At 41.2% G+C, this 15,153-nt stretch overlaps 1 protein-coding gene across 1 annotated transcript in view; it reads right to left on the reverse strand.

The window, feature by feature from the left end:
• Positions 1–15,153, reverse strand: part of bcas3 (BCAS3 microtubule associated cell migration factor) — a 700,663-nt gene that overhangs the window by 282,874 nt on the left and 402,636 nt on the right.

Here is a 15,153-nt window from a genome sequence, read left to right on the forward strand (position 1 = left end):
TGACAAAGTTTAATAATGTTCAGATTAATGAAGACATAACTCCTCCTCTTTCACATTACAATGATAAGATGATGATCCGGTAGCGCAGAAGGAAGGAAGGATGCTGAGGATGGAGGAGGGATGATGGTGGGAAATTTCACATAAAAAAACAAGTTAAAAGCTTAAAATGGAAACGGCACGCAGTGGGACAGGGGGAGGAGCTTCACCTTTAGGAAGAAAAAAAATTGGGATGTTAAATGTCTGATGTTGATAATTAATTAATGGTGCATGATTATCCAAACTTTCATCACCATAGTGATATGAGCACGTGAGATGAACACATTATGGCTGCTCACAGCACGATGAATGCGTTACATGTTTATGTTTCAGGCGCGGTGATGCACAATAAGATCTGACCTGGACGTGCTCGTGTTTTCACTCCGAAGCCGACAGGAGCTCTGGTTGTTTATTTGTTTGGTTTTTCAAACTGAGGTCGGTGAGAGGAAACAGAAGGTTAATGGTGAAGAAACCAAACGCCACCGGAGTCCGTCACCAAAAGAGCAGATCACCACAAGATTCTGTTGACTGAAGACCAAGAATGAGTCCTGAATCCAGCGAAGACGGACTCAAACTCAGGAACGAGTGAGAAAAAAAGACGAGTGAATTCTTTCACTCTGATCAAGCTGATATTAGCTACATTAGCAAGATGCTAACAATGTTCACTAATTAAAATGAAACATAGAAATTGCAGATGCGACTGTCAGACAACATTTTTATCCACGTTTTCAAACACTGTGTTCTTCAGTGAGTTTCTGAGCAGGACGCTGACCTCTGATGACCTCTGGGAGGAAACGCCTGATCATCATCACGACGTGATGACATCACAGCTCGCAGGTTGGCCTCGTATCACACAGAGCAGCCGATAACTAAATATGAAATATTCATCTCTCTGTTTTTCTATTTTTTGACGAGCATATTTTAGCTCAGCATTAGCGCGCGGCGGAGGGCAGTGGATAACGAGTGCCTGCAGCGAAAAATGTGAATAATTTAAAACATCTTCCAGAACGAACAAAACTCGAGCCACGGCGTCGGCAGAAGAATAAATCTGCACATTTAACGGCTGTAAATTATTCATCCCTGAAGCTGATTATTGGTGCAGGAAGTAGAACTGATCAAACTACAATGAAAACTAGAACTCAGAGAGGACGAAGCTCCGCTGAGCCGTCCTTCAGCCTCACACTGCCATCAGTAAAACTATCCCAACAGACGAACTCCCTCTGAATGGGCTCAACTTATTGATCTGGAGAAAGTCTGCACAATGGACGGGTGGCTTTAAAACCTCTTCAAGTCTGATGTGGATCAGGACCTAGACAGGGCCTTTCTCATCATGACAATCAGTTTCTAAAAACAAACTCTTATATATCAAGTAAACTTTGATGCACCAGATCAATCCAAAACTTAACTTTATTTAACGTATGTAATGTCCCATAGATGTGGCTGCCCCCTGCTGGATGGTTAGTAGATGCTGGTCAGATGACGGATTACGAGCAGGTGTGGCCATCAGTGAGACAGACTGATAGCCACACAGACTAACATACAGACTGCATGTTAGGTTTCTGTTAAAGAAACCTAACATGCAGTCATCTTTGTTGGCAAATGTAAGGGAGAAAGTCGAGCGAGGTACATGGTGAAATTTTCTACATGAGATTAATTAAACATTATTTTCTAATTACTTAACAGAAGTTATGTTCTAAAACACATCAACATGGTCACACAACCCCTTGGGAGTGATTCTTTAGCTGAAGCAGACGTCTTCCTTCTCTATGTCCAATGTGTGGGTCGGGGGCCATTTCGTGTGCACTCACGTTGGTTTTTGGCTACCACAACAGTTGACCAATTCTCAGCAAATTAATAAATGAACATTCCACACATTATACAGGAGACTTTTTATATATATATATATATATACACAAAATGCGACTTTATTATCAAATAAAAAATTTTGAATTGGAATATAATCACATTTAACCCTAATCCATATCCCTGGGGTCCAAGCGAACCCCGGGGTATCTTCTGAACCGTTACACTTATTCAGCTGACATTTTATGTAACTGTCGCCAATATAATTATCTTCAGTTTCACTTATCTTGATCCAATTTGGTGTGTGTTTATATATGTATATATATGTACATGTATATAACCATGTTTGCTTTTTTCTATGTTGCTCGTAGCTTTTATTGGATTTTATATTCAATTTTTATTGGATTTTATGCTCTTGTATGGTTTTATTTTAGCTCGACCTTCCGTTATCATATTCATTAAATTGATGCCGGTTGAGGATTACTGCAGTACTCATGGTAGTGATGCTGACATAGTGTATTTTATGTTCGTGTTCTAAATATTAAATACTGATTCTATTTATTGTGAATGATCGATACAACCACTGAGACTCAAGACCGTAATTTCCTTCTTTCATGTTTTAAATGGATGGAATGACAATAAAGAATCTCTGATCCTAAATACTGTGGGCCCTTTAATAATTTTTCTCATGGAGTCTCACTGCAGGGAGTCGGGCCAGGTACTGAATATTTGTACTGAAAAAATCATGTTAAAAAAGAGAAAATATAGTGCAATGCTAAAATACCCTCAGCCATATGAGCATAAAAACAGCAACCAGAGTCTGACCTTTCGACCTCTGACCACAGGTAAAGGTTAGCCATTTTTGAACTTGTCCAAGGTCTGTGTCCCAAGAATGTTCCCTGTGAATTTGAAGACCCTGGCAGAAACAGGACTGGACTCATGCTTAGCACAGACAGACAGACGGACGGACGGACGGACAGATGGACAGACAGACGGACAGATGGACAGACAGATGGACAGAAAGTCGTCACAATACCCAATGGGCATATTTTGACTTTGGGTAAAAAAAAAAAAAAAAAAAAAAAAAAAAAGACCAAACATTTTTCAAAATGAAATGTGATTTATCATCCAAATACTCAAAGGTTTTTTTTTTTAAATAGCTGCAGATTGACTGTGTTTCGTTATATTCCTACACTAACGGCATCAATAAAAACGTAAAGAGACGACGTTCTGGTGCAGTGGTGTGTTTCATGGTGTGCACCGATGAAGGTTCAACGCTTTATATTTTACTCTCAACATTTCCGTTCAGGTTGTCGGCCTCCGTCCGTGATATTTACGACACTTCAAAGAAAAGAGTTCTGGCACCTCTGAACATGTGTGTGGTTTTAGAGCTGCACGCAGGTCGAAATGAGCTTCAGTTGCTTTTTGTCTCCAAAGTTGAGGTCTGCTGGCTGCCAAGGCCGCTGCCGCTCTCTGAGTTATGATTGTGCTTCCAATAAAAGCTGCAGCAAGATGCATCTAAAGAACAAGTGTGTGTGTGTGTGTGTAAAGGCTGTTATGCTGATTATTCCAGTTTCTCGTACTTTAAATGAAAAAGAGCTTCAGTTTGCCTACAAGCTGTCACATTAAAGGTGCTTTTCTAAGCTCTCCTCTGTGATCATGACCTTGGTCTGTGGCACGCATAACTAAACTAAGGTGCGCATTATGCAGCAAGGTGACTAAAAAGATGACTAATGGTGCACGAGGCCTGGCAGAGCTGCAGGCAGCTGGAAGCAGTGGCGCTGACTAAGAAAACACAACGCGCTCATTTAGACGGATGGAGCTGCAGAGCCACTAACTCGCACGTGCATATGTGTGTGTCAGTACGTGCACTTCATCAGCGTGCATCCCCGAGTTGTGTGTTTCTGGAGTGTAATGGGTACCGTGTGCTCGCTGAGGTCCTGTTTGCCCATCTTAAGTCAATTAAAAGGAAATAAGGCGGTTCTGACCGGTCCGTGAACCAGCTCCCTCAGCTGAGAGCATGTCTGCACAAAAAAAAAAAAAAAAACACGCAGGGAGGCGGATAATGCAACACAACCGGCAATCGAGGCCGAGGCCGAGCCCCGCTGTGTGAGAAACAACGGCTCCAAACTCACCAAGTGTGCGTGCACCGAGAGCTCAGAGGAAAACATGTGACGCGTTCACGCCGGGTTCATAAAAACCATAAAGCTGAATGCCAAGAACCCACCGCCATCAAAAACATCATCAGGGTTTCTATAAATAACGATAATTAAACAAAACATGGCCACGTGGTTTCATTTACAGCAAGTTAGAATCAAATTGTTACATTTTGGAGGTGCTTGTCTCTCAGCAAAAACATGAACTGCACATGTCCCATAATGCACTCTGTCATCATTACATCACTTTAAATTAGGGATGCACTGATCCCGATACCGGTATCGGCCCAATCCCCTATGTATGTACTTGTAATCATAAAACTGCTGCGATACCCTTAGATTAAAGGTCCAGTTTTGAAGACAAACTGTCATACGACTAAAAGTATAATAATAATAATTTTAACAATTAAAATGCTGAGAAAGAATTTAAATGTTAGAAAGAATTTCATAGTTACATTTATAAACAATGTAGATTACAAATTGTAAGTTTTACTGTTACAGTGCTGTCAAAATTTAAATACAGGATCAAGAAAGATGTTGATTTTATTTTTTATAAAACATGTATGTTCACTGAAGTCAGGAAAGGGTGACTGTAAAGTGAGTATTGGCAAAACGGGTTCTAATTTTGAGGTGGGGGGGGGGTGTTGTCAGCAGCTGCTGAACGTAACTAATAAAGTAACTAGTAACCTAATTTAGTTATTTTTAAAACTGAGTAATCAGTAAAGTAAGTAATCTGTAAAGTAAGTTACATTTTCAAAGTAACTGTAGCAACACTGGTGCTCACAGACATGCTGGTCAGATGACGGATTACGAGCAGGTGTGGCCATCAGTGAGACAGACTGATAGTCCCACTGAAAGTGGGAAATAATTTTCCACACACATTTATTCAAAACACACAGCAAACTAAAACAACTTTTTTGACACCTTATAAAGGTAATTTGAGATCTTGTGTGAAAGACTGTACAACAAAAAGGTTCAAACAATAAACACAAATACATATTTTGAACAATATATACAAAATGGTCTATGCGTTTTGTTTGTCTTCATCTCAAAGCAATTTCTGTCTGCTATTACACAAAGGTCACATCACAAACTTCTACTTCTACTGTGTTTTGGAGTGTTCTGTCCTGCTCTAAAAGCAACTTTGACTCTTTAGCCCACTTACACTCTGAGGAGCAGCCCCTCCCCCCTCGCTCCATTGATATGGTAAACAGTGCTTTATACCGGAGCGAGAGAGCTTGCCACAGGCTTATCCAGTAACATTCACAGGTAATGAGGAGTGGAGCATCTCTAAAACTCACACACTCTGTGTTTGAGCACGTGAGATTGTCATCAGAGGCCCTTCGTCTGCTCCGTCTGCTCCATCTGCTCACTTTCACTGATCACTGTGCGTAATGGCGCAGGGCGCATTGGAGCAAGCAGCCAGATGGCTATTCAAAAGGGCCAACTAGTAACACATCACTCCTAAAAACAATCTTTGGTTTGTCACGTGAGGTGAATCTGCCCTACGTTTGGATTTTGGAAAACCACGTGACGGTGAACCAATTCCGATTGGACACTCACATTGTGCACATCATCACACAACTTCTATGAGGAGTACAAAGATGGCCAGACGGCTGGCTCGAAAGTCTGTGGAGTTAACTTTTCAGCAAAAAAAGTACGTTTCTATCTCGTATCATTAAAAAGTTATTTATTAGTTAGTAAAGCTTGGTCCAAAAATGGTCCAAAAATGCACAGTGAATAGTCAACAAATTCACGGTAAATCATCCATAAATGCACAGTATATGGACCAAAAATGCCTGTTAAATAGTCCAAAAATGCATGGCAAATAGCAAAAAAAAAAAAGCACAGTACATGGACCAAAAAATGCATATTAAACAGTCCAAAAATGCATGGTAAATAGTCCAGAAATCAATGGTAAATAGTCCAAAAATGCACGGTAAGTAGTCCAAAAATGAATGCTAAATAGTCCAAAAAATACACAGTAAATAGTCCAAAACAAGCACGGTAAATAGTCCCCCCCCCCCCCCCCAAAAAAATGCATGGTAAAAATACACAGTAAATAGTCCAAAACAAGCACGGTAAATAGTCCAAAAATGAACGGTCAAAAAGTCCAAACATGAATGTTCAATAGTCCAAAATGAATGTTCAATAGTCCAAAAATGCACAGTATATAGTCCAAAAATGCACGGTAAATAGTCCAAAATCAACAGTAAATAGTCCAAAAATACATGGCAAGTAGTTCAAAAATGCACCATATATAGTAAAAAATACTCTGTAAATACGCACATTGAAGTTTGTGATGACATTGCCACACATCTCAAGAGGGATTCTCTGAATTTCTTTTCGAATTTCTTTTCCCTCTTGAGATGTGTCACAAACTTCAATGTGTGTGTTGCAGCTGTAATCCAAAGAAGAGGAGCGTGGATTGAACATGTCATCAATTATTGAACTGTGCGGAAAGCAAGAGACAAAGTGGGAAACCTTTGGTATCAAATGTTAATTTGATGCTTCTGTTACAAGTCTGTAAATAAAATGTTCGAAAAAGTTCTCATTTCAAAAACTTGCGTACGATCAAAAATGGTAACATTTATTGGCCCACCCTGTAGTCCAAAAATGCACATCAAAAAGTCCAAAAATGCACTGTAAATAGTCCAAAAACCAATGGAAAACAACACAAAAATGCACAGTAAATACTCCATAAATTCATTGTACACAACACAAAAATGCACAGTAAATAGTCCAAAAATGCACAGTATATTGACCAAAAATGGACGGCAAATAGTCTAAAAAATGCACAGTATAGGAACCAAAAATGCATGTTAAACAGTCCAAAAATACATGTTAAATAGTCCAAAAATGCATGGCAAATAGTCCAGAAATCAATGGTAAAACGTACAAAAAAATGCACGGTAAATAGTCCAAAAAATGCATGGTAAATAGTCCAAAAATGGACATTAAATAGTCCAAAAAATGCATGGCAAACAGTCTAGAAATGACCAGTAAATAGTCCAAAAATGCATGGTAAATAGTCCAAAAAATTGGACATGAAATAGTCCAAAAATGCATGGTAAATAGTCCAGAAATCAATGGTAAAAAGTACAAAAATGCATGGTAAATAGTCCAAAAATGCATGGCAAATAGTCCAGAAATCAATGGTAAAAAGTACAAAAATACATGATAAATAGTCCAAAAATGCAAGGTAAATAGTCCAGAAATCAATGGTAAAAAGTACAAAAATGCATGGTAAATAGTCCAAAAATGCATGGCAAATAGTCCAGAAATCAATGGTAAAAAGTACAAAAATACATGGTAAATAGTCCAAAAATGCAAGGTAAGTAGTCCAGAAATCAATGGTAAAAAGTACAAAAATGCACGGTAAATAGTCCAAAAATGCAAGGTAAGTAGTCCAGAAATCAATGGTAAAAAGTACAAAAATGCACGGTAAATAGTCCAAAAATGCATGGTAAGTAGTATAAAAATGAATGGTTAAAAAGTCCCAAAATGAACAGTCAATAGTCCAAAAATGAACGGTAAATAGTCCAAAAAGGCATGGTAAATAGTCCAAAATGAACAGTAAATAGTCCAAAAATACACTGTAAATAGTTCAAAAATGCACCGTATATAAAAATACAAAATAAATCCTTTGTTGTGTTCCTCCATTATTTCAATGTTTCATTTGAGTGTAAAATGATGGCTTCCATCCAGCCTCTTGGTTTCCTGTGTTATCACACACTGTGACTCACAAACTCCCCCTGTTGGTGTGGATGAACTTCAGCTGCTTTTACATCCAGTTTCAGAATGAAAGTCCCTTTATAAGGTCTGAATTCATCCTGGAGCCATAACACCTTCAAATGTCCTGCTGAGATGTAACCATCGTGCTGGCGCAGATGACGGCAGATCAGTCAGCAGCAACAGAGAAACTGGAGTGTTTAAATCTGAGGCGTTGCATATGCGGCGTGGGCACATCCGTGTGGACAAGATCCCGTCCGCTCAGCTTCTTTTCTGCAATCTGACATGCTGCAGCACCCGAGGACATGGACATATGCCATCGGCTGGACTCAATGATCAGCGCAGCTCCCGCTTCGCATGACAGCTCACCACACACACACACACACACACACACACACACACACACACACACACACACACACACACACACACACACACACACACACACTCTACTGACAGATGGGTAAAAAGGTGGACCATGTCATGTGTGAAGTGAACAGAAGATGGGGGGGCGAGCAATTATGGCCAAGCGCACTGCAAACAAAGACACACACACATATGCATGCACAAACACACACACACACACTGAACAGAAACACAAACAAAAATCCCAACAAAAAGTCTCTGCGTGGAGGATCTGTGTGTTTATGAAGACGGCCTACAGCTGCCCTCCTCAGTAAAACACCAAGTCAAATACGACACATCAAAACCCTTCACCAAAACTGTGACAAACCTGGTTTACAAACCAGAACCATATGAAGATCTGCTGTCCAAAGTAGTCACCATATCTTCCAGGAGGTAAGTCGCATATGTCAAAAACTGTCTCTTAAGGGGGGGCCAATGTCCGTACGTTGCTCCGCCGTTTAAGTCCAAGGTTTTCATTTTTTATTGTTTGGATGTGAAACTCTATAATGCAAACATAACAATAGACAAGAACTCAAGAGCACATGTGCACACCACAGAGTGTGCTGTTACTGAACATACGCTCATTGAAATTCCAGAAAAAAAAAAAAAAACTAATTAAAGAGCTTTTTTTCAGGTCTTTAATTTAGGACTTTTTTTTTTTGCATTCATTTTGTTTAGTGTATTATTGATGTTAACTGTCCCATTGTTGGTGTTTATTTTGTTTAGGGTGGTGGTTGTTGTGAATGCATGTGGAAAACAATACTTAGTGTAAGATATGAATTGTACACTAAACACGCGCTTTCTGCAGAGCGGTGAAGTTGACCACAGACACTCGATCATAACAATAAGCTGATCAAAAAACATGTGGCACCGTGCACATAATGTGTGTGTGTGTGTGTGTGTGTGTGAGACCTGACCTTGATCAGGTTCACCAGGTCCGACTCGGGTCAACTCTGCAGAAGTGCCCAATCAGACCCGGTGTGTGCTTAATCTCTCGGCCAGATCGCACGTGCGTCGTCCAATCAGCCGCCTCCTTGTAGACACTAACAAGGACGACGCCCCACACGAAACCCATTAGGACTTTTGATTAAATTCTGAGTACCGCTCATGTACGGCCATCGTGACGGGCTCGGCTTCATTCAAGTGCACGAGAGTGAAAGCCAAAGCCAGCACCCGAAAAGCCTTGTAACCATGGTAACACAGATCCTAACTGCTGCCAGGGGAGTTTAAAACCTAAAAGGCCCCGTAACACTTCATAACTCTGACTCAAATGAAACAACGAGAACTCTGCAGCTATTAGTCACTCACACGCACGCACGCACACACACACACACACACACAGATTTTAGAGGTTGGCAAGACAACCAAGGTCACTAGGTTTATTTCTATTGGTAGAGCAGTTATTCTGCCCGGCAACACTCAGCTTTGTCAGTACAAACAAATATGATTGGAGAAGTGAGCGCCAGAGTAAATCATAACTAGAAGGCACTCGGAGAGCGCATACCTTCACCAAGGCCACACAGAGCTTCAAACGTCTTCTGGGTCCTAAATATGTTCCAGATCAAACTCAAAATAAAACCCCTTACTTTCTCGGATGTTAGTCATCTGCTCACCAAATTTCATTAAGATCCTCCAACAAATTTTTTAGTTAAATGTTATGTGACAAAGAGCCTTCTGGATCTCAGCTCTAGAATATATCCTGGATAACCTCCAAAATGGAAGCACGTGTTTCCCAGAGCATCTTCTACCTGCTCACCAAATCTGATTGAAATCCATCCACCCCTGCCACATTTCTCCATGGAATGTGAAGTTGCGTTCAGGAAAGGCAGCCGGTGTAAAATCTGTGCCAAATTAACATGCAGATCTATCTCGGATTTCTTCTGGTGACCCCGAGCGCAAACAAGGGAGCAGCTGAAGGGACTTACTTTTTACTTTTTGAGTTATTGTGCTAACAAACAAACCAAACAGACAAATGCTGCTGATGTCATGACCTCCTCGGTGGAGAAGGTCATGACGTTAGCAGCATTTTGCTGCTGGCTGATTTGTCGTCTCCAGTGTAAGTGGTGCAGGATGGCGCTTAAAAGCTTCACTTGCAGGTTGACTGAGAGTTACGAATGGTTGAGATTCTACAAACACTTAAACCTATTAAAAACATCTGTAGCTGATCCTGAGCAGAAACTTACAGTAAACTAATGACTAATGTCTGCTGACACCAACTGACTCATCCACAGGACAACGTTTGGGTCCATCGGGGTCGAGGAGCAGGACGACGCAGGCGTCACAGGCCCAGAAATTAATAAAAGACGGGTCCTTCCTCTGAACCCGTACTGCTGGAGCGTGCAGCAGGCGGAGGAATGACTCGTTTCCTGATTAATTTATGTGGTTCCACAACGTCCTGCAAACAGAAACCAGCTAATTGTGAAGCTGCGCTGCGTTTTTCCTCTGAACTCAAAGAGCGTTTCTCACAGTCAGAGAGTCAAAGCGGAGGATTCATCAGATTCACAGGAAACAGTCCATCGCTACATCACCCAGCACTGACGCACATCAGGACAGACGAGACAGGACTGCCGCTGGAGGCTTAGCGCCCCCACAGCAGATGTCCAATAACAATAGAATAATACCTGCCGGATGAGGTGAGAGCCGATTCAGTGACGAGCCGTGCTGCAAAACCCGTCAGTGAACAGGAAGGTGGAGCAGAACATGACAGTGTCAATCAACACTGAAGAAGGAGGGTGCAGATGTTCCTGACTTTTCTACATCCAGTAAAGAAGCCTCATCTCTCCCTCACAAACCATACGATACGACACATATCCAGATACGCGAGCTGCGACATCACTACGGAAAAATTTGATTCAGTGTACAATCTGATGACCTTCAAACGCGTTTCACAAAAAAAAAAAAGACCAGGTTTTTACTACTATGCTGCAGAACGCTGGCACTGCCTCTGCTCACCTTTTCTTCACCACCGGGGGCAGCATCACATGCAACTGCACAAAGCGAACGACAGAAGCAGCCAGCTGTTGTTAGCATAGCATTGTTAGCATAGCATAACTTTGCTGTTCTGAAGCAGTAAGACAGTATGAACAAACTGTGAACTGAACATAGTTCAAACTGATACGTTCAGTCGCTCTACAGCGTAACACAAACAGATTTTTGTTTTTTACCTCATAAAGTTAACATTCCTGTGATCAGTCTGACCTTTATGAAAGTTTGAAGACAAAGAAGCAGAAGATCAACTCAACTGAGTTAAAATGTTAAAAACTGATCCACTGAGCAGTCCGTAGGTCGAGGTCAGTGTGTCGATTTGGCCGTATCTTTTACTTCAAAATCAATTTTCAGTTTGTATCAGGAAAGTGCTAGACATCAAGCATTAAAATGGTTGTTAAACATTTAGACAGTCGGGTGGGTAAAGTTAGATCTTACTCATGGATCAAATACATAAACCAGCGGACGGTTCGTTCTGTGGGGCGTCAGTGCGGAAAGTCCAAGAAGTGCTGAATGATGCTGCAGTGAACACAAAGTGCTGAATGAGTTTTCAAGGTCACACATTTGCATCTTCACCTCAAACTGTGCAGCCGCAAGACAGTTCAGTGACGCCACAAGCCCGCCGTGTATTGAATCATAGATTTTGCATGTTATTACATCCAAAGTGGAGCATGGCGAGGCGGCAGGAAACCATCACAGCCGCCATGAAAACGCTACTGAACACGGAAACTGTCAGAACGGGCACGTCCCCCAAAATAACAATCATCATCATAATTACATTATGTCTGCTTGTGTTCTCCTGGTATCAATTTTAACAGAAAGATTTCAAATGCAACAGCAGAATCAGAAAAAAAAAAAAAAAAAATCACCAGTATGTTCTGATCCCAAAGCCTCCAAAAACCAACACAAGGGGATTGGGAGGTCCTGTGAATTACACTCTGTGTGACTTATATTAACACACACACACACACACACACACACACACACACACACACACACACACACACACACACACACACACACACACACACACACACACACACACACACACACACACACACACACTTTCAGTAATCATAATAACTTCATATCAAAGCACTAAACTCCAGAAATATAAATTAAAGTTCACTGAAACAAGGCACAAAAATCCCAAATTAAATGATAACACAGAAAAAGGTGCAACTTGCTCCAGAAAATATGAAAATTATGACGTGATCATTCTACTTGTTGAGGAAAATTCATTAAGTCACTCATTCATTCATGATATTCACAGGAACAAAACGTGAAAAACTAAAACCTGAAATCACAGAGACACTGAGTCCAAGTGTCACCACCAACACACGTTTCATTCTTATGGAATGAAAGCCACAAGGCACCATTTTGGGCCCCCTCTTGTTCAGTTTTTATATAAATGTCCTGAAGTTCACACCCAGGTCTATGCAGATGACACGGTGATATATGTTCATACAAATTCAAGTCAAAAAGCAGCTGCTGTGCTCAAGGATGCAATGGAAAAGATTTCAGATTGGATGGTGCAAACATGTTTAACATTAAATTTTAATAAATCTGTTAGCATGTTTTTCTCTAAAAGAAACAATCTTCACATTGCACCGGAAATTAGACTAAAAGGAGAAAAACTTAGGGAAGTGGAATCTGTCAAATATTTAGGTGTGGTATTGAACAGGACACTGTCCTTTAAAAAACACATTTCTAAACTAATCAAAACTGTAAAATTCAATTTACATCAGTTTAGATATATTTGTAATCAGATGAGCACAGATGCAGCCAAGCTTTTCACATTTTACTTATTGCATCACAACCTGGTCTTTGTCGACCAACACAGCATTACAGCCACTAAAAATTCTTTATAAACAGGCTGTTAAAATTTTAGATAAAAAACCTTTTTCATACCACTATTGTAACATTGTGAAAAAATATAAATTAACATTTGAAGATTTTATTTTCTTCTCCAATGTCAGTTTAGTGTATCAAATTGTTCATAATCTGGCACCACAGCCTCTGAAATTGTTTGTAAAATCGTGTGATGAAGCAGGACAGAGAACAACACGTTCCTCCTCCAGAGGAGACCGTTGGGTGAATTTTAGGATCCCCACATTTGGACAAAGCTGCTTCTCTGTCAAAGCTGCAGGGATGTGGAACTCTTTACCTTTGACTGTTCCAGAGAGAGACACTCTGCAACAGTTTAAATTTTACACAAAGAAATGGTTGAAAGATGGTCAGACTTGTGAAGACTAATTGATTATTGACAGTGTCTTGAGTGAGTAATCCATTGCTGGTGTTTCTTGCTGGTACTTGTATCTGTTTTTATATTTTGCAGTATTTTGTACATTGTGACCTGCTGTTTCTTGCTTCTGCCCGCGGACAACAAATGAAAATTAGCTTGTAGCTAAATTTGGTCTGTGCAACACATTTGTTGTGCAATGTTCCTGTCAAATAAATAAATAAATTTGTAAAACCGTCCTTTGACAATTTTATTATTTTTTTTTTTCAGTGAACCACCTGAAACTTAAACTATAAAGGTTTTTTGTTTTCAGGTTCCTGCCTTTCTGGTCCATAAATCCAATCATGTCTTTGGGATTTCTGCGGTAGCTACGACTTCATCTCGACATACGTTCGTCTGCAGCTAATGGAAAAGTTCAAACGCTGATTACGAACATTTAGGAGTTCTTCGTAGCTTAAAAAAGATCAAAATATAAATTAAAGTTAAACTGTTTTATGTCTGTCACATGATTTAAAAATGCCAGTATTTACACACACACACACACACACACACACACACACACACACACACACACACACACACACACACACTTAGGTCCAATAAGTCGGTTAATTTCGGTCTGATAAATGAAGAAAGGCACATCATTTAGATCTCACGGATTTGTTATATTGGTTTGGAAGATGTTAAAATTATAAATTTTGGGGTCATTTTAAACTTGATTACATTACAAAATTAAAATCAAAGACTTTTTCTAAAAATTATTTGAAATGTCATCTCACGGTCCCCTACAGTGTCTTCAGCAGCCCACACTCTGGGACCCACTGCTGCGTCCAGCATCCTGACGCACTCAGCTGGACGTTACTCAGACTCTGAGCAGGCAGTTTGGGGTTAAACGTTAATGCAGATAATGAAGATCATCAGAGATACGATGAAACGGTGCCGAACACAGAAATCAGCGGCAGCGAAAAGTGAGGAGCTAACGAGAGAAACGTCATCATGTCGTCACCTCTGACCTTCTGTGAGGATCATCCCAGTGCCTGGAACAGAATGCTAAAGAAGCAGGATTTATGGAGGGGAAATGGGCAGGGTGGGAGGAAAAAACTCCCCCCCCCCCGGGGGGAGGCAGAGCAGGAGGGATGGAGGCAAACATTTGGACTTCGAGTCTGATTTGACCTTGTGGTGAACCTGACTGTGTTTGAGAGACAGAAGAGTCCATGATGAGAGCCCCCACCCAACAAATAGGTAATGAGTGGTAATGAGAGACAATGAGTAAGGGGGGGGGGGGGGGGGGGGGTGCAGATAATGTAAGCCAGACGTGAACAGAGAAATGACAGAAGAGAGGAGAGGGGGAGAGAGAGAGGGGAGAGAGCAGGGGAGAGAGAGGAAGAGAGAGAGAGAGGGGAGAGAGAGAGAGAGAGAGGGGAGAGAGAGGAAGAGAGAGAGAGAGGGGAGAGAGAGAGAGAGAGAGAGAGAGGGGAGAGAGAGGAAGAGAGAGAGAGAGGGGAGAGAGAGAGAGAGAGAGGGGAGAGAGAGGAAGAGAGAGAGAGAGGGGAGAGAGAGAGAGCGAGGGGAGAGGAAGGGAGAGACAGGGAGGGAGAGAGACAGGGAGAGAGAGAGAGACAGAGAGAGAGAGAGAGAGGAGGGGGGACAGAGAGAGAGGGAGAGAGAGAGAGAGGAGAGAGAGAGAGGGGGGGGGAGAGGGGAGAGAGAGGGAGAGAGGGGAGGGAGAGAGGGGGGGGGAGAGAGAGAGAGGGAGGGAGGAGAGAGGTGAGGATAGGGAATAGAGTAGGGAGA

This window comes from Thalassophryne amazonica, chromosome 4, assembly GCF_902500255.1.
Source record: "Thalassophryne amazonica chromosome 4, fThaAma1.1, whole genome shotgun sequence".
Classification (NCBI taxonomy): domain Eukaryota; kingdom Metazoa; phylum Chordata; class Actinopteri; order Batrachoidiformes; family Batrachoididae; genus Thalassophryne; species Thalassophryne amazonica.